Genomic DNA, 25,684 nt, shown 5'->3' on the forward strand with positions numbered 1-25,684 from the left:
TTCATTATGACATGTTTGTGGTTTTGTTGTTTGTTTTCATAATGTTTTCTAAGACATATCTACAGTATATAAATTACTTCTTATTAGCAATATCTGATCCAAATCCAATCTATTACACAAATCTAATTAGCTGGATTTTGGCACCATACTTAATGGAATCTGACTATTACATCACAATGTTCTGTCTCTGGCTGCCTAACATGCCTTATGAAAGAATTTACATCTTAAAGCAATTCAACTGAATGTACATACGCAGCAATATTCGCCCGACCTTAACTGACAAAAGGACTGAGCAAACTTTTCTACATACACTGGTCATTATCTAATGGAGGCAAATCTTCAGTTATCAAAACATAACTTTGTCTAACTAGAAAGAAATCTAAATTATTCTGGCAAGATACAAAAGCTATGGGAGAAGAATAGTAGATATATTGAGTAAATTGGGATTGAATGTAGTCAAGAAAACTAGACAGAAAGAGAAAAACATACCTCTTCCAAGTTGAATCTCCGCTTATCTCTGAATCACATCACTATTCATTAAAGTGGCACAGAAGCTACACGCAGAGCACCAGTGGCTCAGAGCCAAGTCTGTGACTTCAACTGCTCCGTATTCATTTAGTAACAGAAGTAACATGCAGGAAGAGACAGAAAATGGGGTTGCTCAGACAATTTGGTCAAGCCCATTTGCATCTTAAGAGAAAGGGGAGGAGGAAAAAAAAGCTGCTATTCCTCCTCCTACCAAAAAGACAAAACTAAAAATTTAGATATCTTTGTTTTGTCAATTCAGAGCAAACTCACATCTATCCTAAGTAGCTATCTCAAGAAATGGACACTGGAAAGTGAGTAATAAGTTTAAATATGCAGATGCATAAATATGCATCTGCAGTATTTGCTATGATATCGGTATATGTGTAATTCCTAAATATAATTTCCCCAAATAAGCATCAGAAATTGTGTTGGGGATACAATAATCATTTAAGATCCTTAGCCTCAGTGGTGGGATTCAATTTTTTTTACTGTGGGCATGGTGTGGCATGGCGGGCGGGCGTGGCTTGGTGGGCATGGCAGGGGAAGAATACTATAAAATCTCCATTCCCACCCCATTCCAGGGAAGGATACTGTAAAATCTCCATTTCCACTCCACTCCAGGGGAAGGTTACAGCAAAATCCCCATTTTCTTCCGATCAGCTGGGACTCAGGAGGCAGAGAATAGATGGGGGCAGGGCCACTCAGAATTTCCGCTACCAGTTCTCCAGAACTGGTCAGAACCTGCTGAATACCACCTCTGCTTGGACTTAAATTTATACAAAGGTACCACACCATATACTGCATGATCAGGATACTTAAAGATTGCAGTTTATGCTTTGTCTTTGCATATTAACAAGTTCTAAGGGCATTTGACCTAGGCCCGGGATGGCTAACCTATGGCACACGTGTTAGGGTATTCAAGATGTTGCCCTGTCAGCGACTTCGGCTTTCTTTCTCTATGGAGGCTTCCCTGAAGCCATCTTTCTCCCACTGGAGGCTTCCCTGAAGCTTCCAGAGGGCGAAAAACAACCCAACGTGCAAATCAGAAGTTCAGGAATAGACTTCCGGTTTGCGCATTGGACTGTTTTTCTCCCTCCAGAGGCTTCAGAGAAGCCTCTTGAAGCCTCTGGAGGGAGAAAAATGGCCCTACAGGTAACCTGGAAGTTCGGGTACAATCAGATTCTCACATGCATCTAGTTAACTGTTGTGACTCAGCAGAAGCTTGCCGTGAGTTGCGTCGGGATGCAGGAATAATGAGCAGCTGTTGCTTGTTAGGGTCGTCTTCTGCAGATAAAAGACGGATGGTGCCACGCCTTAATTGCAGAAGTCAACGTCGTTTGTGGTTCATCATTCGTTTGTTCGTGAGTTCAGTTTCGAGATTCAAAGAGGCACTTGGATAGGTGATTTGCTTTCTGTAAACCTGATTCAAAGTGATTTGCTTTCTGTAAACCTGGTTTGCTGTAAGAGCTTTTTGTTTTTGCTTTTGCTGTGTAACTTTTTGCTAGAGACTTTATATACGTTTATTTTTGGGCTCGCAGCCAGCTTGAGTCAGGACTGATAAAGATATTTCCTTTAAGTTCTGTCTGACTGTTATTTGTGAACGAGTGAAGAGGGGGGTCAGAACAGTTAACTACTGGGGAATTCTGGATAGTGATTAAGAGTAGTCTTTTATTGAATAAAATGTAGGTTTTTTAAAAAAAAATGTATGATTTGGAACTCTAAGACACACTGAGAACATAAGCTATGACATGATTATGTGAAACCTTTATGAGTGCAAGATTTTATCAGCAGAGGAATTATTAATATTATGTTAGAATTTGACATAAGCCATTCTGTCATACAAGCTTTTGGGAACAGTCAGTGAAAGCAAAATGACAGACCAGAAGATGAGAGGAAAAAATAATATAATCAATTTCATATAGAAGAGTGAGCATATAATGCTCTTTCTTATTCACTTTCATGAATGTTACATTTTCCCTGAGATCAAACAGCCAAAAAACATGTATTTTCATTATATTGCAAATATTTCACCAAATCATCAAAACAATGTCAGGGCAAACTTTAAAGCTAGTTTTAACAAAAGTAATTTATGAAAAGTATGTTTTCTTAATTCTGCTTTGAATTTACCACCATCAACCAAGACGTGAAAGAAGTAGGCAGCAAGTGTTACTGTACAATTATGGATTTAATTTTTTCTCCTAGTTACAATTTGGTAGCTATTAAGAATAAATTTGCAAAATATCAATCTGAGCAGATTTTACATTGGGGCAATTAATCTCTATCTAATCACCAATAATTTCAATAAGATATTAAAAATAGTTATTTTTTATAAGTTTTATAAGCTCTTTTATTAGTATTCTTATTTTTCATACCCATTTTGGTCAAGTTCATACTATTATTATTCCAATGTATTGTGTACTTATGTTTATACAGCATCTAATTCCATGTTTTCTTTTTTTAACTACAAAGTTTAAAAAGTTTATTACTGCTTCAAGGAATAATTATACTACCTAGTAAGCCAACCATTATGTCTTAAATTAATTAATTTGGTTAAATGACCTGCTACACCAGTGATGGCTAACGTTTTTGGTGCCCCAAAATGCAATGCGAGCTCCCTCTACACCTGTGCCCCCCACCCATTTTTGGCTTCCAAGTTGGTGCAGGAGGCTTTCCAGGCCCAAAACTGGGTGTAAGGAGGAGCACACACACCCGTGAACTCCCAAAATACAATGTGAGCACCCCCTGCACATGCACCCTGCCCTCACACATGCACCCTACACATGCACAGCAGAGACCTGAAAATCAGTTGGCAGGCGGAAGGCGCATGCAGAGTGGTGCTGGGCTGGGGCGATGGCTGGCATGCTCGCAGAGAGGGCTCTGCATGCCACCTGTGGCATGTGTGCCATAGGTTTGCCATCACGGTGCTATACTTTTTCCTCTCTATGCAGAGCAGTAAACTATTTCTGGATAATACAGAGGTATCTAAATTCAAGGATAACATCGGTTCAGCAATAGAAGAAGCACAAGCAAACCTCATTCTTGGAGCTACATCGAAATTAAACTATCTGGATATTTTCATCTGCTTTAGAAAACACTGAAACATCTTGAATGAATTTAATTTTTAATGTTTATACTGACTAAAAAGAAATTTTATGGATCTCTGCATGTGATGAGACAATGAGAGGCAACTTTTTCAATCTGTGAGTAGGGATAACTGAACTGAGAACACACATTGTCTTTAAAAATTATAATTAAAATACTACTGGAATTATTCATGATAAGCACAAACATCTTATAAACTGCAAAGAAAATATTCATTTGAACAGAATTCATGACATTTCTTTTTTAAATGAAAATACTGAATCCTAGATATGCAAAGGTCAAATAGCTAGAAGACAAGAACAAGATAAAAAAGAGGCTTTTATTACAGAAGTAAAAGTACAATAAATAATTGGCAGTCTTAGAAAGACTTTCAAATGAAAAAGACCAGCTTTTCACATATTTTCACATAATTCATTAGCTGAATAATTCTTATGTAAAGACCCCAACAGTCTTGAAGAAAATACTTAACCTCCTTCACTATCATTAAAATGACATAATATTTAAGGGGCTAGTATAGTTTTTTATTGTTGCATACTGAAAAATAACCCTAAAAATTACAGTAGTACTTGGATTACAAACATTTGTTCAGCAACCATTCAAAATTATGATAGCGCTGAGCTTAAATTATGACAGGTCCGCATAGTTCCTGCCATTGCAGTACCGGGAGATGAAATGCCGGAAAAGACACCTAGAGAGTGGTTGGAGGGCCAGCCGGTCCGAATCGGATCGAACACTAGTAAGAATTCATATTAAATCCTACTTTGTGGTGATAAAAGCGACGAAACGGCAACATTTTTCCACTCTCATCGCATCTGTAGATAACTGCCCAGCCGCCCTGTTTAGGGTGACCCGTTCCTTATTTAACCAAGGAACTGGGAAAGACCCCTTGCAGGGTAGGGCTGAAGAATTTGTTCAGTATCTGTAGGATAAAATTGCTCAGATCCGGACAGGCTTGGACTCTGACTGAGTAGATTCGGGCGAGTCGACGGGGATGAATCTTGTGGAGACTATCTGGGATGAGTTTGACCCTGTGACCCCCGAGGGCATGGACAGGATTATGGGGAGACTCAGTGCTGCCACTTGTGTGCTGGAACCGTGTCCTTCTTGGTTAGTTTCAGCTTCCCGGGAGGTGACACAAGGCTGGCTCCAGGCGATTACCAACGATTCATTGAGAGAGGGGTTTTTTCCCACTGCCTTGAAGGAGGTGGTGGTGAGGCCCCTCCTTAAGAAGCCTTCCCTGGACCCAGCTTCTTTAGCCAACTATTGTCCGGTCTCCAAACTTCGCTTTGTAGTGAAGGTTGTCAAGAGTGTGGTAGCACATCAGCTTCCCCAGTACCTGGATGAAACTACCTACCTGGATCTGTTTCAGTCGGGTTTCAGGCCCGGATACAGCATGGAGACGGCATTGGTCGCGTTGGTTGATGATCTTTGGCGGGCCTGGGATAGGGGCTGTTCCTCTGTCCTGGTCCTATCAGACCTTTCGGCAGCTTTCGATACCATCGACCATGGTATCCTACTGTGACGACTCAGGGGGTTGGGGAGGCACTGTTTTACAGGTGTTTTCTTCATACCTGTCGGATCGGTCACAGTTCGTATTGACTAGAGGACAGGGATCGACCCCGAGGTGCATCACTTGTGGGGTGCCCTAGGGGTCTGTTCTCTCACCCCTCCTGTTCAACATATATATGAAACTGCTGGGCGAGATCATCCATGATTTTGGGTATGGTATCATCAATATTCTGATGATACCCAACTTTTCATCTCTACCCCAAGCCACCCAAACGATGCCCTCGACGTGATGTCCCAATGCCTGGAGGCTGTCCTGATCTGGATGGGGAGGAACAGGCTCAAGCTCAATCCCTCCAAGACTGAGTGGCTGTGGTTTCCGTCATCCTGATTTGTGCATCTTGTTCCATCTTTGATGATAGGGGGAGAAATTTTAGCCCCCTCAGAGAGGGCCCACAATCTGGGAGTCCTCCTGGATATGCGGCTTAGTTTAGAATAACATCTGACAGCCGTGACCAGGGGGGCCTTTTACCAGGTTCACCTGGTACATCAGTTGCGCCCCTTTCTGGATTGGGATGCTCTGTGCACAGTCACTCATGCCCTCGTCCTTTCTTGCCTGGACTACTGCAATGCTTTTTCTGTCCATTATTATATAATATTATGTTATATATTATATTAATTAATTAATAAACATAATAATGTTATTATATATTATATAATAATGTTATTATTATTATTATTATTATTATTTACTTTATTCATTAAACATGAATAAAGACTTTGCAAAGTCTGCATTTGGCATCATCAGAGGATTTTTCAATTTTGGCCTTAATGGCATTTGTGCGGATAGCTTGTTCTTGCGCAGCCAGGACTCTGTTTCTTTCTTTAATGTACCTGTTGTTAACCATAACCAAGTTTGTTCACTGTCCACTTTATCTTTTATTTTTTCCAGAAATTGGCCATGCAGTGCTTTGTTCTGACAACAAATTATTATTGTTGTTGTTGTTGTTGTTGTTGTTGTACAGTATTGTGGCTTTAAAGTTCTAGTTAATATAAAAATAACTCAAATAAAAGCCTTGCCAATTCATTCTGAGAAATAAATGTGCTTTTAAAAAAAAGCCAAAGCACAGGTAGAAGAAATGCTTACCAGTGAATGATGCTACACATGCTTTCAGATCAAAAGTTGTGAACTATGAAGTTTGAGAGTCAGAAAAAATAGCAAGCATATTTGAGTTTCAAACAAGTTCTATCAGTGGGTTAAGTTTATAACTCTTCAAAATTGAAATAGCATACATAAAGTATTATAAAGGAATATCTATCTAAATGTTGATGTACATATTTTAATTAGTTTATGTTTTCTAATATTAATTTTAAAAACAAGATTCTTTCAAATTATAATTATATAATTATTTAAAATTATCTACAACTGACAATAAGAATATGGTAGAAAAAGGAAGGTATTATTGAATTTAGACACTCTGAAAGAAAATACCTCCTATCTAATAAGACAACACCATTATAGTACAGTATTACATTTAATAATAACATTCACAATTTCAGGGGGTTGTTTTTTTCCATTTTCCAATATGATTTATTCAATTATTTATCCAAATACTACTCAAAGAAGCACTGAGCAGTGCAGATTTTATATCATCATTATATTATATCATTAATCAGCAACACCTTGACAACAATGAACATATTTTCCAATCCCTACAGAAGTTAAATGGACACAAACAAGGCAATAGAAAGTGAAAAGAAAATTTCCCAAACTAGTGAGAAACTATTTCAACATCCCAAGATACTTTTTGAGTAAAAAATTAATTATCTTATTTATTGTGTAATGACAATTTAGAATTATGCAGAGATTTAACACTATTCCATGAACCAAAAGAGATGCATGAAAAACAGGAATAAGAAATGAGCAATAAATTGCATTTTCTAACAATACCTTATTTAAAAAATATTACCAAAAAGCAATAGTTAAGAGGTTTCCTAAGAATCCTCCACATTATATGAATGAAGATTTTAAAAATTGCAAGGCAATGTATACACTTCTTTCCCTCTTGTGTATTGCATAGTTTAAAAAGAGGCATGGAGTTCTACATAAATGAAAACAAGATACTAAGTAAATCGAAAGGTAAATTCGGAATGAAATGCAAATGTTACAAAACCAAAGCAAAGTCTTTTGCTGATTTGGTAATATAAAATGTAATTACGCAATCAACCAAAGACGGTAACAAGATTAAGAAAAAAGCAGAAGCCCAAGAATTAAACATACAAATTATAGTATATCCAACTAAAACAAAACCTGGACAGAAGCAGAAATGTAATCAGGACACAATCCAAGACTCAGGTATAATGAAGGCATTCAAGTAGGGGTCAAGTCACAGTTTATTCCAACACTGGACTACTGTAAGCTAGTTTGACCAGGGGTGTCAAAATCAATTTTATTGAGAGCCGCATCAGGACTGTGGTTGATTGGGAGAGGGGGCAGGTATGTGTGGCCAACTGGGTGGTGTAGCCAATAGGGTGGGCGTGGCCAACATGACACTACTTTCCAAACTGCTGGCATGTTTCCTCTTCGCACTGGATAGACAGGCAGAAGCGACGCAGAACAGCCCCTTACATTTTCCAGGATGGCCCCGCAGGTCTTGTGTTTAACACCCCTGCCCTAGACTATTACAATTCTATCCAATCCTAGCTATGAGTTATTTCCAGTTAGTCACAAGTGCAACATAAAAACAAACTTTAATTTCTGATAAGATTTATCTTCTAATCCATGCTTCAGAATACATGTTCATTTCTGAATTGCAGCCATCCAACAGAAATCTCCAGCAACCTCAGGAGGACAGGATGACCAAATAATTTGAATAACTTGAGAAAGAAGGGACATCAATACTCCTTTATCACATGTAGGAGAGAGATGTGGAAATCATTATGTCATATCAAGATATAAACTCTGCTTTGTCTGCTTCAAAATGTAAAAATACTAAATTTTAAAACACATGCATATACTAAAAATATTATTTATGCTTAAGGGATAAAATAAAAAATAAAAATGACAGAAATCACAGCTATACTGAAATTTTAAATAGAGAGAGTCCTGATATTATGTTGATAATTAAGACCAAAATTTCCATTGCTAAATGACAAAGTCTTAAAACATGAGGTCATATGACTGCATTGCTTAGAAAAAACAATCCTGGTAGCACCATTTGGCATCATTAAATGACAGCCATGCAGGTAGATAAGTGAGAATTTTGTATCTTGGTCGTAAGTCAAGGACTACCTGTATTAAAGTGTATATGATTTGTGGAATATTTTTATACAGATTTCAGCATACCTATATTTATAATGTTTCTCTCTAGTGCCTGGGGTTCAGGAAGTATATGCATATGAAGGACAAATTAGACATCAGATAGTGGATCAATATTAAAATTAAGCATTCAGGCTATTCACTGAAATGTTGAATTTATTCAGAAGTTGAACACAAACCACATGGATACAAAATAATCTGCTATAAATTATTTACATTCTATAAACATTTGAGAAAGTTATCAGCATTTTATACAGGTACACAGTATGAATTTTTAAAAGATGGATCAAATTTTAAAAAATATTTGAAATTATATTTACAACCCATTTTTTTATTACTAAAACAAAATAAATTGTATCCCAAAATAAATGTTCATATACAATACACAATATGTTAAATCTGTGAAAATAACACACACTTTCCTAAGAATTCTATCAATCAAAATGCAACTTAAAGTCAAAAAGCCATTGAGATGCTTTAGAAAGTTGTCCAATGACAGGTTTGGTAACAGATCTCCCTAAATGCAATATTTACTTGCTAGACTGTTAGGTTTTTTTTGCCAAAACAGATATAATTCAAGTACAATTTTGATGGGAATGATATGAATGTATTTAATAGAATCATAAACTAAGAATATGAATAATTCCAAGAGAACACTAAGCTCCTTCAAACAAAACACTCATTATTTTGATGATAACACAAGATAACACTCTTATTTACTCTTATTTAGAGATTTGCTAAAAAAATATTTGGTTTTTTAAACCAAAGTTATACATAAATAATTACTAAATTCTGGCACCTTTTCAGATTTTTATATTTTACTGTGAGAAAGTGAAAGAACCACCATGGTGATGATGTTCATCGAAAAACTGTGTAGAAAAAGGGCGTTGGTACTTACCTGACACACCTCTTCTCATAGTGGGGGGAGGAGTATCCAGAATGGGTTGACCTTAGCCTCTCGTGATTGGATTGAGTCAGATAAGCTCTTTGGGCAACGCCCCCTGGCACCAGGTATTCCCCCGTTTTAGTGACGAAAAGCTCTATCCGACTCGTTGCACCATTCACTTCAGTTCTTAGCTTTTATTGTCTTCAACATCAATATATATATAACTTCATAAACAATGAACATAACATTAAGTCGTACAAACATAGTCAGGGAGGGACTGGATACTCCTCCCCCCACTATGAGAAGAGGCATATAAGGTAAGTACCAACGCCCTTTCTCCATAGTGAGGGGGGAGGAGTATCCAGAATGGGACGTACCAAAGCCTGCACATCCCTAGGGAGGGAGACCCCTGAGGCCCCATGTCCCCCACTCAGGCCTGTTGAGGCATGGGCCCAGCCCTGTGAACCGCCTACAACACCCTGCGGGCAAACGAGGCTTCTGCCGAGGCAAAAGAGCCCAGTTTATAGTTCCTAACAAAGGGAGAGGGGGAAGCCCACGTGGCTGCCCTGCAGATTTTGGCCAGGGATGCCTGCGTGGCCCGGGCCGTGGATGTGGCTGTGCTCCACGTGGAGTGAGCTGTGATATGATTTGGTGTCTGTAAGCCCTGCGATTGGTATGCAGTGGCAATGCAGGTTTGCAACCACCTGCCTATAGTGATGGAAGTTACCTTGTTACCAGGGATCCTGGTTGGAAGGAGACAAACAGAGCTTCGGATTTCCTGTTTGGCCTGGTTCTCCTGAGGCAAATCCTCAGAGCCCTCCTTACGTCCAGAGTGTGCCACTTCTTCTCCAACGGGTGAGAAGGGTCTGGACAGAAGTTGGGCAAATCAGTTCCTGGGCTCGATAGAAGCAGGAGCGGATGTGATGGCCACCAGGAACGCCACCTTCAGTTTCAGGAACTTAAGGGAAACTGTTCATAACGGCTCAAACAGAGCGCCTGTTAGAGCGTCCAATACCCTGTGTAAGTCCCAGGAAGGGTACCTGTGTACCATAGGTGGTTTGAGATTGGAAGCCCCCTTAAGGAATTGCCTGACCATGGGGTGGTGCGTCAAACTCTGGTTTCTGCCACACAGGAGAATTGATGAGATGGCTGAAACCTGTCTCCTAATTGTGTTAGGAGCTAACCCTCTATCCAGGCCTCCCTGGAGGAAGTCCAGAACTTGTGGCACCATAGCCTGGATAGGATTGTACCCCCGGGAGTTATACCAAGAGTCAAAGGCCCACCACGTGGAGCCATAGATGCGCTCTGTGGAGGGTCTGCGGGTGGCCTGGATAGTCCTTATCACCCTGGGGGAGAAGTCGTCTTTCCTCAGGATGCTCCGCTCAATCACCAAGTGGTCAACTGGAGCCATTGAGGATCCAGGTGCTCCAGCGATCCCCAGCTGAGGAATATCCTCTCCTGGGGGATTCTCCGGGGCCTCTCCACAGCCAGAGACTGGAGATCTGCAAACCATGGCCTCCGGGGCCAGCGAGGAGCCAACAGAACCACTTCCACCCCCTCCTGAAGGATCTTCCATATGACCCTGGGGATCAGGGGCAAGGGAGGAAAGGCATAAAGAAGACCCCTGGGCCATAGACTCCGCAGAGCATCTGTCCCTTTCGCCACCCCCCCTGTCTGGTACCTGGAGAAGAACCTTGGGAGCTGGGTGTTGAGGGGAGTGGCGAACAGATTGACCTCCGGGCGCCCAAAGCGCTCAGCCACCTCCTCGCAGATTGCCGGCTGCAGCTTCCACTCTGAGTTGTCCACCTCGGTCTGGCTGAGCCAGTCGGCCCTGGTGTTGTCCACCCCTGCTATGTGTTCTGCCCTCAAACACCGTAGGTTCCTTTCGGCCCACTGTCCCAGATGTTTGGCCTCCTTCATGAGGGCCCTTGATCTAGTCCCCCCCCTGCCTGTTTATGTGGGCCTTGGTGGTGATATTGTCTGTGAGGACTAATATGTGCTGGCCCCTGATCGAGTTCTGGAAATGTAACAGGGCCAGGCGGACCGCCCTGAGCTCCAACCAGTTTATGTTGTGAGTCCCTTCTGCCTCAGTCCACTGTCCTTGCGCCATCTGAGCCAGCAGATGGGCACCCCACCCGCTCAGACTGGCGTCCGTCATTACCATCAGGCAGTCTGGTGTCCAAAAAGTTTTGCCCTTCGTGGTCGCTGGGGACATCCACCAAGTCAGGGAACAGGAGACCTCTACCGGGAGAAGTACCTTGGTCTGTGAACAGCTCATTCTCCTTCGCTGGAACGGCAAGAGGAACCATTGGAGATCTCTGGTGTGGAGGCAAGCCCACGTGATGATGCCAATGGCATGGTGCCCAGCAGTTTAGACAGAGTGGCTAAGGACACCTTGCGCTTCCTGGCTATCGAGGAGGCTAGCTGTCTAAGCACTATCTGTCAGGCGACAGAAAAACCAAGTCCATCTGGGTGTCTATTCTGGCTCCCAGGTGAATCAGACTAGTAGAGGGGTGGAGGTGACTCTTGGCTAGGTTTACCATAAACCCGTGGTCCCTCAGGACTGTCATGGTGATGTCTAGATCTTGTAGGGCACCCCTAAAGGAAGATGACTGCAAAAGCAGGTCATCCAGGTAACATTGGATGTGTACCGGGACCTGTCTCAGGTGTGCTGCCAGCGCTGCCATTACCTTCATGAATACCCTCGGGGCCGAAGACAGCCCGAAGCGGAGGGCCCGGTACTGATAGTGGTGTCCCATGTAGCAAAACCTGAGATACCTGCAGTGATCCTGGGCAATGGGAACGTGCAGGTAGGCCTCTGTGAGGTCTATGGAGGTGAGAAAGTCTCCCTGCCTAACCCCCTCCAGATAGAGTGCAGGGAGTGCATCTTGAACCTCCTATAACAAATGGAACGGTTCAGGCGTTTCAGATCAAGGATCTCTCTCCAACCCCCTGAGGCCTTGGGGATGACAAACAGAATGGAGAAGTGCCCTTGACCCTTTTGCTCCGGAGGCACCGGCTGGATCGCCCTGATCTCCAACAGGTGTTGAATGGCCTCCTGCATCAGCAACCTCCGGGTTGGGTTCTTTGAAACCGGACATATCTGGAAGAAGCTCGGGGGGACTGGAAAGAAATTCGAGTGAAAGGCCATGCCTGATGGTCTTCTGCACCCACCTGTCAGAGGAGGTGAGGTGCCAGGAGTTGGGGAAGTGCGCTAAGCACCCCCCAATGGGGAGAACGCTGGTCCTAGCTTTAATTTTTGCGGAAGGAGCACCCCCCTCTGCCTCCTCCACCCCCTCAAAAGGGCATGCCTTCGTCCTCTCACAGCTTGTCCTCCCTGATCTCGCCTTCCTCACTTTCCATGTCACTGTCCTCCTGGGATGAATCTGAGGAGCTGGGGATCTCTTCCTTCTAGGCTTCTGGGAATTCAGGAGCCCGGGGGGGGGGGGGGCTCTGTGGCTGTTGGAATGCCGCTGCCATGCATTGCTGAAATGCCTGGATCATTATCTCCTGAAAGTTGGGGGCCCCTGTGGGAGGTGTCTGGCTGGGGCCTATGCCCCCCTGAGCAGGGAGAATGTCCAAGAGGGGAAGTCCAGTAGGCAAGGCTGCCCCCACAGCAGGAGTGGTAAGGGATTGCCACCCCTGAGTAGTGCCCCAAAGTCCTGAGGTGTCTATAGGGATCCTTGCTGGCAGGGCTGGATTCTCCACTGTGCCTCCACTGGGTAAGGGAGTGCCTGGAGTTTTTTCCCCTTTGCCTGGGGTGGCCTAATGGCTGGCAGCCTTCTTGCAGAGCCTCTCTAAAGTCTTATGCTTTCTCCTCTCGTACTTAGAGGGCTTGGAAGGCTTGTGACCCCCCTCCCTCTGAATCTGCCCTGGGATGGAGGTGCTTGCTTTTACATTTAGCCTTTCCTTCCCCCCCCCCCTTGGCCAGTCTCTGGGGAAGCCACTGACCTGGATGCTTTCTCTTCTGCCCCTCCAGTGGGGCTGCAGTCCATGCTTGCAGCTGCCTGGGATTCTTCTTCCTGGTAGCTGCTGGGCACCGCCATCTTGGACCACGTGGGTCCTCCTGGCTTCAAAATGGCACCACCCAGCTTGCAAAGGGGTGTGAAATTTAAAAGTACCTGAAGAGCGGCTTGTGCTCCAGGCAGCTGCCGCGCGCCCTCTCAGCCGGATTCTCTTCCTCCTGCCTCTTCCCCAATGCCACTGTGGCCAGGAAAGGTTTCTTTGGCTTCCTCGCAATCCTCTGGCTATGTGGAGGCAGCGTGCCCCGTGGCGTTTGGGAAGCCCCGGTTCGTCGCTCAACCCCTGAGGGGAGCGACGGAGTGCTCCAGCGACTTACAATCCTCCACCGCTAGGGCTTGCCTCCAGGAGGCTTGCGCCCTATCCTCCTGCTGTCCGGCCAAGGTCCTCACTGAGTGCTTCAGATTCACTCAGTGGCCAGGGCAGCGTGCCGCCCCAGGGGGGCTAATGGCAGTCCCAATCCTGTAGGAGGAGGCTGTGCGCGGTGCAGGAAGGCAAGACTCAACGGGTCCAAATGAATTCTCTTTAAATCCTAGTAAATTGCTGGAGATCCAGAATGTGCAACCTCTCACGATTGGGTGAGTCAGAAAAACTGGGGATACCTGGTGCCAGGGGGCATTGCCCAAAGAGCTTATCTGACTCAATCCAATCACGAGATGATAAGGTCAACCCATTCTGGATTCTCCTCCCCCCTCAATATGGAGAAACAGACTGATGACACCAGTTATCAATGCCACCTTGGGATAATATGTTATAGTAATGCTACTGTCATTCTCTTAGAAAATTTGGAACTTTTAGCAGTACTTGTTTAACAAGATAAGCCAGTTGGAAATGTACAATAGACAAACAAGCCTAAAAGAAAGCATGTGGTAGGGCAAGTTGAAACACTTAGTTAGGCCTTGGTAAGTTGCTTTCTTAATATCAGTGTACTGCTGCTGCTCGGCAGAGAGAATTAAAATCTCAGTTTTTTTTCTCCTCCCTTATCTACCTAAAAGAAAAACAAAACATTCACCCTGAAATGTAGTAAGCTAATGCATTAAACATGGGAAGCATAATTGCAAACATTCTCTTTAAGAGTGTAATCTACTATTTGCATGTTAGATCACTATGCATATCACCAACCTGGGCCAAACCAGCAATCTTGCCCAAATATATAGAGGTTGCTGAGTCTAGCTGAGATGAAAGATATAGTTGATGTTTGTGCATTGAAATTATCTGTCAGCTCCAGTGTTGTCTCTCTGGAAAGAAGTACTATACCTGGGAAACAGGTCTGTAGCAGCAAACAGAACAAAACCTCCCAGCCACAGCCTCCATCTGTCTACCCAGCAGTACCCATCCGTAGAACAGATCGATCTTGCATTGCCCAGTCAATGCCACTCATAATACATTACTATGGTAATATCAAAGAAACATTCAAGCAAAAATTTAACAAAGGTTGAGTACAGGTAGTCCTCAACTTAGAATCACAATTGGGCCCAAAATTTATGTTGCTAAGTGAGAAATTTGCTGAGTTTTGCCACAGTTCATGACTTTTCATGCAACATTTGTTAAGTGAATCATTGCAATTGTTAAAGTAGTAACAACAATAACAGTAGTAGCACTGTCATTGTGAATCTGGCTTTCCCATTGAGTTTGCTTGTCAGAAGTCGTAAAAGATCATCACCCTGGGGTGGCACTGCAACCGTCATAAATATGGACCTGTTATCAAGCATCTGAATGTAAATCGTATGACGATGGGGATGCTGCAATTATCATAAGTGTGAAAAATGGTCAGAAGTCACTTTTTTCAGTGCCATTGTAATTTTGAACGGTCACTAAACAAACTGTTGTAAATTGATGACTATCTATTTTTAAATTCTTGTTAATAAGCCAGTACAGGTAGTCTTCAATTTATGACCACAATTGAGCCTGATAATTAGGTTGTAAGGCATGATGCCTGTAAAGTGTCTAGGCCTGATTTTATGAGCTTTTTTGTGATAGTCATTAAGCAAACGCCACAATCACTAAGTGAATGCATTGTTCATTATGGATGGTTTTTGCTGGAAATCAGAAGCAAATATCTGTTTCTAGCAAAACAAACATAAATCTCAGTCATATGACCGAGGGATGTTGCGAACAGAATAAATGTGAGCTGGTTGCTTAATATCTAAAATGTGGTCATGTGATCATGTGGAGGGAGATCTTCAAATCTAAATCATAGGTAGCTTAACTTTGAATGGTCGCTAAGTGTAGGGCAGCAGATAAGTCTAGAACAGGGCTGTCAAACTCCTGGCCTGTAGGCCAGATATGTCACACGCTGGCCATGCCCAAGCCTGATTTGGGAAAGGGGAAAAAATCACGACACGTCACATGGCGCCACCATGACAACGTGACTTTGACACCACTGGTCTAGAAGATGTCCTTCTGTGCCATACCCCAGAGTTCCCCAACCTTTCTGAGTTAGCGACCTGGAGGGGAGGAGGGGCAGGTGCCTTTATACACACATGCACATGAGTGAAAAGGACCACGAGCACATGAGCTCAGATTAATGGCAATGTTTGATACAAATGATATAATCAGAACTTTCAAGTAAAAATTAGAATTTTGGAAAACCTCTATCCACCACATGAGCTTCACACCTTTTCAATATTTCAAGACTTCTTATGAGTTCAATGGTGATATTAATAAATATTTCTATTGTAAATTTGTGTGTAGTACTGAATAATAACTACAATTATTTGAAAAGATTATTAGAATTTTCTGGTATTCTCCTTTTTCCAATTACTCCGACTCTTTGTGAGGCTGGATTTTCTTCATATATTTCAAAGACAACAACAGATTGCAACAGAGTGAATGCAGAAGCAGATATGGGATCCAGGTGTCCTCTATTAAGCCAGCCACTAAGCAGATTTGTAAAGAATGCAAACAAATGCCACTTTTTCCCCATATCTTTTGGGAGGGGGAGGAGCTAAGATGGAGGACAGGTGTTTTTATGTTGCCTTGTTACATTTGTATTGCAATTGTGCTGATAAATAAATAAAGGGAGACTAGTATAGTTTGATTCCCAGTAAGGGTATGGCTAGCTGATGAGAGCTAAATAGCTTGAAATAGATCTATACTAGTCTCCCTTTATTTATTTATCAGCACAATTGCAACACACACACACACACACACACACACAAAAACACACACACACAAACAAACACATTTTTATATTTTAACTCCTCTCTCTCTCTCTCTCTCTCTCTCTCTCTCTCTCTCTCTCTCTCTCTCTCTCTCTCTCTCTCTCTCTCTCTCTATATATATATATATATATATATATATATATATATATATATATATATATATATATATACACACACACACACACACACACACACACACACACACACACGTATTTTTATATTTTAAACTTATTTTTAATCTATACTGGACTTTTACAAAAGCTTTTACCAAAGCACATATAGTGTGGCTATCCTTATACCTTTTGAACAATGTATTATTTATCTCTAGAGTTTCCCATCAATTAAAAGCAAAAAATTGTCTTTGATAAGCACCTCCAAAGCTCACGGTATTCAGGTTAGAAACAAAGACTTTGGAAAGTTTATCATAGATTGCTAACGCTTGGTCAAATTAATACTTACTCCTCAGCACAATGTAACCATAGCTTAATAGGAGAATTTTGCCACCTGTGTATTCTACTTTTGGTCCTGTTTTGACAGACTTTCCTGGACATGATGTTGAAATAAAAGAAACAGAAGTGGAGCTGACAGGAATGTGCTCTTTAAAATGGTGCATTTGTGAACTATTAAAGATATTTAATTTTGTCGAAACAATTTTTGCAAACTGATTATTCTCTATGGTAATAAACGTTTAACTAAATTATATGACATGAATTGTTTTCAAATAAACATATAATCATCTTTATGGTTCCCATGTATTCCTCAAATGAGAGAATGCATTTAAAGTTTTTCTCAAACTACTTATAGTCATGAAGAAAAATGTGTGAAAAGCAGCTTTTGTTTTAGAATGTAATTATTGTTTTTTACAGTATCAGAATTTCGTAGTCGGCAGTGGTTAATTTTTATGCATTTATTTGTAACATATGGAATAGTTGAATGGTTTTTAACAATATGTTTTAAAATATTCTGTATTGCAACATTTAAAGTGCTCTTTCCGTTTAATTATAGCCTCTTTTCATTTTCGTTGAAGTAGTGAAGTTCCATAAATTACTGTACACATCTTTCTCTAATCTCTAATTGAAATCCCAATATAAATCTAAGTAGTATTACTATTGCTATTATGCTACAACCCTCATAATTACAAGCCAGCCTATAGTGGTTATTTTACCAGTATAGGCTGACTTATATAGTTTCTAATGGAAGATTGCAGGAAGCTTTCAAAATGTGTGTGAAATCAGAAATGCACACTTTGATTCTTCAAGGATTGGACAGACATTGGTTTCCTTCATGCAATACCAACTTTTCAATAGGCGGATCCATGGGTGTCAAACTCGCCAAGTCATGTTGCCGTCACGTGACATATCATGACAGTTTTTCTGTTCGCGGAGCTGGGGTGGGTGTGGCCTGTGCGTGATGCATCTGGCCCCTGGGCCGCCAGTTTGACACCCCTGGCGCTAGTCTCTTAATTAAAGTCTCTACACCCCCCCTCTGTGCATTACCAAAACAATTACATTCAGTATGTACTATGAAGGGTTTTTTTTCAGACAACAAAAAGCAAGTCTGGAATTATGGAATCCAGATAAAACAATCATATCACATTGCACAGATAATTTTTGGTTCCCCAGTAATACAAAACACCATCACTAAAAAAATTAAGAGAAAACAACATTCCTCAGGCATTAAAGTCAATTTGGAATATAGCATCCATCATGTGAGTCAACAGGTCTAACAACTAAATATAGTCAGTAATCACACTCCATCAGAACTTCTTGATTTAAGGACATGTATTTTTTTCAAGGTGAAAAACATGTGTAAATATCATTTTACTCTGTTTCTTATCACTGCTAACAATAACAACTATGCATCCAAATTACTTTCTCTTATTCTAGTGGGACCAATAGGATGCCATAAAGCCTTTCTCTGTTTGGTACAACAGTTATCACATGTTAACCAATTGTATAAACCATAATAATAATAATTTATTAATATTGTATACTTTCCAACTATTAATGATTCTGGGAAGCCTGCAACAGAAGAAATCACAGTAAAGTCAATAAAAGATAAAGACAAAAGATGGACAAAGCATAATGATGCCAGAAGAACCAGGTGGAGGAGTAGAAGTCATCCAGATCCATTTCATGCTTTTGCACTTTAGAAATATTTGTTCCTAGAAGCTTGCATTTCCAAATGCACTATATATTATATGCCTATTCAGCCTATTTTTTAAAAAAATAAGCACATATACAAGTACTGCAGACCCATAGTAGATACATGCATTAAATTTTAATGACTTCCATCTGATAGAGTAAATTATTTAACAATGCTGTTTCTTTTAGCAAATTAGAGCGGCAGATTATTTATTTATTTATTTATTTATTTATTTATTTATTTATTTATTTATTTATTATTTATTTAGCATATGACAAGAACATGACAAAGAGAACTAATCACATACACACAATAATTATATACAAAACGGCAATGGCCTCATAACTGATGTCCAGTTCAGCTATCCAGGTAAATCACCTTTGGCGTTGCTTCATACAGATCTTCTCAGGAACCAGAAAATTCACATCGTGGGCAGTATTGCGCAATATGTTTAATAGTTTGCATATTAGAACCATGGTCAAAACAAGGAGAATCTTTCCAGCCCCATTGATACAGGGCAGAGACACTTCTTCCAGTGTCACATCTACTTATGACTAGATAATAATCTATAACTCAGGGCACCTGGGCCATATTGAAATTTTCTGTGCTAAATCTTAGCATAAATTTCTATCTTCTTTGATGGTTGGTGTATTTGATTATCTTTAAATAGTATAAAGTTATAAAAAATAGTAATGGGTATTGCTTTTAAGCAATGGTTAATATTCTTATGCTTTTCTTAGGAAACATTCTTAACTTTCCAAAAATTCACCTTATTCTGAATTTCTGAGATATACAATTTAAAATTCTTACAATAGAATATATTTTAACAGCCTTCTCTTTCTAAATACTCAGATAATAATCAATATTTTACCAAGTAAAATGGAGCTTCTCTCACCTTTTAATAAAACATTACACTCTATAGAGATCTTTACTGAAAACTCCTAAGCTCCTACTACTACTGCCTAGTTCAAAGATCCATTTTATCTGAAGCGGAGATACGTAAGTTGCATTCCAACATAGAATACCAAATTAATCCATTGTGATAATTCTCCCAAAGCTTCCTTTTCTTTCTCTTTCATATAAAGGTTCAAGTGTTATGGTTTCAATATTTCTTTATATATTCAGAAATATTCTGAATATAAAGAAATATTTCTTTATATATTCAGAAATATTCAATATTTCTTTATATATTCAGAAACAGTTTTTAAAAATAACAGATTAGTTTTTTCAAATTTATCTATCAAATTTAACACATTTAAGCTATCTTTAATGAAGAACAATAAAATATCTTCTCTTCAATCTCATTGTAAAATTTACTTTAACTAGAAAGAATAGTGCAACTGAAATATTTGTGATGACTTTTTACTGTTTTCAGTAAACCTGTTCCTCTTGTTATTTTCTCACATTCATTCAGACTCAAGATACTGCAGCTGAAATGAACATCTAAATACTAAATGTAGTGCCATGTGGTCTCCCATAATATGATTATTGGGTTAACCAATTTCAATAGGAATTTATCCAACCACACAGAACTGGTGAGCTGTTTTATTGGCTTTGGTCCAGTATTAGTTAATGCACTGCTTCAACAGAGATTAATTTATTCAAAACTGTCAGTCCTAGGTACCTTTTCTCTCAAAATGATTAGGAACTCAAGCTTGAACTCTAATTTTACCACAATCGGAACAGAACTGAAATGTGTTTAGAAATGATTCATTATTGATGTAAATAAGACCATGTCTAAAAATAACTTTGTTAGAATAGCGAAGTATTTTCAAAATTTTTAATATTAAACTGTAGGTCAACTTCAGCTTCATGTATGCCCTCCATGCTGTATTTCCTAATCTAAAGGATTATAATTTATTACACTTGGCTATTCTTGCCCATACAACACCCACTTTATTTCATATTTTTAGTCTAGAATGATGAAATGGGAAAAAGTTGTTTTCAACTATATTAGAAGTAGCCAAGGGTATATGTGGCTCAGGGGTGGGCTGCTGGGGGTTCACGGGGGTTCAGGAGAACCTCTAGCTAAGATTCTGTGCAGAATCGCCAAATCCCATTCCTGGATGACCCTGCCCTCCCCACCACTCCCAGGAGTCCCCACATGGCCCATTTTGGATGCAGATAAGTGCAAGGCACGCACAGAGACTCAGGGAGGGTGAAAAATGGCCTACCAGAATTCAAGAAGGCTGGATACAGGCCCGTTTCTAGCCTCCAGAGAGTCCCTGGAGCCTAAGGAGGCTGTTTTTGCCCTTCCGGAGGCTTGAGGACTGCCTCTGGAGCCCGGGGAGGGCAAAAAACCCTCTCGCCATGGTGCAAGAGGCCAACTAGGCCAAGCCTACCATGCCATGCCCACCCAGCAAAGGACCTCTTGCTAAAATTTTTGAAGCCGACCCCTGATGTGGATACAACATAACACAAACTGTGTAAGACTAGATTGTCGTTTGTTCATGTTTGGAGAGTTGGAGATCATCTTTTTTATTTCTATTTTTAGACTAGAGTTTAATTTGTTTTCAGCATGAAAAGGTAGGAAAGTTTGCTGCTGAAATCCAATGATACCATTAGAGATAGATTTAAAGACAACATAGAAGGTTTGGAAATCACATATACTATTAGAGCAAAGATGGCTACACCTAAATCATATGACAAGGCCTGCATGAATTTCAGGTTTCCAGTCTTGCCATATTGTCCTCTATTTTTGTATTCCAGAGGGGATGAACATTGTCAACTTTCTCTCTTAAATGCATTTTCCTGGTGACCAAAAATAAGAATCCGAGGTTTGCTTACGTTCCAGCTATGCAGAAAGAACGTTGGTCTTACCTGAACATGTCTTTTCAGGGGAAGAGAGGGAGGGGTCACGTGTGGGTATTCTCAAAGCCTGATGGGTCCAAAGACTGAGAGAAAACTTGTTAAATACTCCTGCCTTCCATTCTTGCCCAGTTTCCTCAAAGCAAACAACGGTACTGAAACAAAGAGAACAAACAAACCCCCGGGAACATCCCAGCCCTCCCCTTGGCCCCAACAACCAAACTGGGGCAGGTCATGACCCCTCCCTCTCTTCTCCTGAAAAGACACGTTCAGGTAAGACCAACGTTATTTTTCCAGTGGAAGAGAGGGAGGGGTCACGTGTGGGACATACCCAAACTTAGTCCCAGAGAGGGAAAAAAAAACAACTATGTCCAAGGGGAGTATCAGCAGCCACCCTCTGCAGGACCCACCGACCAAAGGAAGCATCCGCCAAGGCGAATGCATCCAGATGACAGTGCCAGATAAAAGGAGTCGGGGAAGCCCAAGTAGCGGCCCGACAAATGTCCTCAAAGGGAGCCCTAGTGGCCCACGCCACCGTGGTTGCGACACTCCTAGTGGAAAGGGCCATTATTCCCGACGGGACCAGAAGACCTGCCGCTTCATAAGCCCCTACAATGGCTTGTCGCGGCCAATGGCCAATGGTAGCTGAAGACACCCTGGCCCCCAACATCCCAGGCTGGAAGGAGACCAACAAGGCCTCCGACCTGCGAACCCCCGCAGTCTGTGTGAGATAAATGCGCAACGCACGACAAACGTCCAGACAGTGCCAGAGTCTGTCCCTATCACTAGAAGGATCCAGACAAAAATCGGGAAGGATGATTTCCTGCGGCCAATAAAAGGGAGTGTTCACCTTGGGGAGAAAGATAGGGTCAAGGTGAAGAACCACCCTATCCTGATGAAAATGGCAAAGCTTCGATATATGCCGGGCCGAGGTAATAGCCACCAGAAATATGACCTTAAGGGACAAGAATCTCAGATGAACAGACCAGAGAGGTTTGAATGGGGGTCCCATTAAAGTCCTGAGAACTAGGGGTAGGAGCCATGTAGGGAACCTGTGAATAGGGGGTGGCCTGAGATTGGCCATTCCCTTAAGAAAGTGCTTGATCAAGGGAACGTAAGAGAGGGAGGAAGACCCCACACACCCCAAGACCGAAGATAGTGCCACCACCTGCCAGCGCAGGGTGTTGTGACACAGCCCATTGTCTAGACCTTTCTGCAGAAAGTCCAGGATGTGAGGAATTGTGGCCCTGGCAGGATGAATGCCAAGCGGGGCGCACTACCTAACGAAAGCAGCCCAGGTGGAGTTATAAATCGGGGTCATTGACGGATTCCTAGAAGCCTCGATGGTGCGTGTAACTCCCGAGCACAGGTTAGCCCTCCTCAGAAGACGCCGTTCAAGAGCCAGGTGGTCAGATGGAGCCACTGGAGCTCTGGGTGAATCAAGACACCCTGGCGCAAGACAACCCCCTCCCGTGGAATCCTCCACGGGGGAGCCACTGACAGCTGGACTAGATACGTGAACCAGGGCGTCCTGGGCCAATAAGGGGCCACGATGATGACTAGTGCCCCCTCCACCACCACCTTCCTGAGAGTCCCCGGGATGAGGGGAATCGGGGGGAAGGCATAGAGAAGACCCTGAGGCCACCTGCTCCGAAGGGCATCCGGGCCCTCTGCAGACCGGGTCCAGAACCGGGTGAAGAATCTCGGCAGTTGCAAGTTCGCCGGCATGGCAAAGAGATCCACCAGACGAGTGCCAAACCTCTGACAGATCTCCCGAAACAAGGACAAATGGAACTGCCACTCGCCATTGTCCAGGGTCACCTGGCTCAGCCAGTCCGCCTGGTGGTTGGACAGACCGGAGATGTGCTCCGACACCAAGGACGCTAGGTGCTGCTCTGCCCAGGCTCCAGAGAGCCCGAGAGTGAGTCCCCCCCTGACGAATTATGTGCGCCTTGGTGGCCACATTGTCCATCAGGAGAAGCACGTGACGGCCCTCCACAGAGGTCCGGAAGTGTTGTAGGGCCAGGCGTGCTGTCTTCAGTTCCAACCAATTTATATTGTGTCGAAGGTCTGAGGCAGTCCACCTGCCTTGGGCCAACCGGGATCCCACCAGGGCCCCCCAACTGAACAGACTTGCGTCTGTGGTCACAGTCACCCTATCCGGCTCCAAAAGGAGCAGTCCCGTTGGAGAGCAGGGGAGAGCCACCACCCGAGGGAGGCCCGGACCCCCACTGGGAGACGTAGGGTCCGAAAAGAGTTGCTCATCCTCCCTCTTTGAAAGGGGATGAGCTCTCACTGAAGGGGCCGGAGTTGGAGTCTGGCCCATGGGACGATCCCGATACAAGAGACCATCTTGCCTAGCAACTGTGACAATGTTAGGACAGAAACTAACCGGCTTCTGTGAACCTTGCCTGCGAGCTGGCGTAGACTGGCCTGCCGGTACGGAGACAGATGGACCACCCCCAACTCAGAGTCTATTACCGTCCCTAAGTGAAGAATGCGTGTGGACGGGGATAGATGGCTCTTGGGGAAGTTTAGTGAAAACCCCAGAGACTGAAGACTCCAGATGGTGTCAAAGATCTGCGACCGCCTGAGGGAGGCACCCCACCTGAACTAGGACATTGTCCAGGTAGCATTGGAGCCTCACCGGATGGAGCGCAGATGAGCTGCCAATGCCGCCAGCACCTTTGTAAACCTGCGAGGGGCCGAAGTGAACCCGAAGGGAAGAGCCCTGTACTGGTAATGGCAGTCCCCATGCGAGAACCTCAGAAACCTGCAATGAGCTGTGAGAATTGGAATATGAAGCTAGGCATCTGTCAGATCTACCAATACTAAGAAGTCCCCCTTGACCAGAATGGGGTCGAGAGCCTCCCCAAAAAGATTGGGACCCTTGAAGGGGGCAGCCGCCAGATTCCATTTGGCCTTGTTATCCATCTGCCAGTTATGAAGCAATAAAAGGCGGCAGGATGTAACTGAGGTGGCCAAGGTGCTGGAAGCAAATTTGACCATGTCCAGGGTCGCATCAGCGGAAAATTGAGAGGCAGCAATAATCTTAGTTAGGTCCTGGTGGAGGCGTTCGTCCTGGATCGGGATGTGATCCTGGAGCCACATGTAATGCGATTAAAATATGAGGCCGCTGCCGTAGACTTTATGGCCCAGGCAGTGGCATTGAAATTCTTCCATAAGGTAAGTTCCGCATGCTTATCCTCAGGTTTCAACTTATCCGCCGCATCACCAGACACCACCAGGGAAGAGGAGACCAGAGAAGCAACCGGGATGTCAATAGTGGGTAATTGAATGGCCTTGCGCACGTGGCAACAGTTAAAATGGCCGCCGGAGCCCCAGGAGCAGCTGGCGTGGAAAAGCAGAGGCACAACGAACTCTGAGGCCTTGCCCGACGTCCTGGGAGGAACAGGAACAAACGCTGGGGGCCTCGCAGCACAGCAGCTCACACTCCCCCCAAGCGGTCCTCGCTCGCGCCAAGCAATAAAGTGAAGCACGCAGCAGCCGCCCGAGTCAAACGCCGGCTCTGCAGGCAGCTTGCATGCACCTTGTGGCATCGACACCGCTCTCTCTGCCAGCCGCTGCGAAGAGAAATTTCTCACCCACAGCTGTGCTAGGACACAGCACCCCTGCAGTCCCGGGGATAGGGCTGAGGCTCCGGGCCCGTGGAGGGGAGGACGGACGCCCCACAGGGCCCTCCCCAGCCGCCCAAGGCAGAAAGGACTGTCCCTTGGGCTGCAGCTGCAATTTAGAATTTAAGTAAATTTAAAATGTTCAATTTAGCCAAATACAAAGACCAGATTGAATAAACAAACTTTCCTACCTAGACACCAAAACTCAAAACAGTGCTTGGACCAAGAGACTGAGAGGAAACTGGGCAAGAATGGAAGGCAGGAGTATTTAAGAAGTTTTCTCTCAGTCTTTGGACCAATCAGGCTTTGAGAATACCTACACGTTACCCCTCCCTCTCTTCCACTGGAAAACATGGTAGAATCGAATTTTCCAAAAATGACAGAAAAGGTCTTTTGTATTGCTAATAGAAGTCAGATGCAAATGCAGATCTAGCAAAAAGATATGCCAGAGATTTGTCAATATATGCAATCTACCTTCTTCCCTCCCCACCTCTGCCAATTTCTGAACTGTAGTGTTTTCCCCCCCAGCCTCCAAGAGGCATGAGCAAGGATAGGATGGACAGCATGTTAG

General features: G+C 42.9%; 1 protein-coding gene across 5 annotated transcripts in view; it reads right to left on the minus strand.

Annotated features, from left to right (window-relative positions):
* GAB1 (GRB2 associated binding protein 1) overlaps positions 1-25,684 on the minus strand; it is a 105,766-nt gene that overhangs the window by 47,183 nt on the left and 32,899 nt on the right. The window contains exon 1 of one of the 5 annotated variants that reach the window (XM_087724349.1): positions 490-629. The exons of the other annotated variants lie outside the window; for them this stretch is intronic. The gene's annotated coding sequence lies outside the window, so the exon portion shown is untranslated. Of the gene's footprint in view, positions 1-489; positions 630-25,684 lie in introns of those variants that run through there. 5 annotated transcript variants of the gene reach the window in all.

This window comes from Thamnophis sirtalis, unplaced genomic scaffold, assembly GCF_051295495.1.
Source record: "Thamnophis sirtalis isolate CommonGarterSnake01/CBP01778 unplaced genomic scaffold, rThaSir2_p1.2 scaffold_10, whole genome shotgun sequence".
Taxonomy (NCBI): domain Eukaryota; kingdom Metazoa; phylum Chordata; class Lepidosauria; order Squamata; family Natricidae; genus Thamnophis; species Thamnophis sirtalis.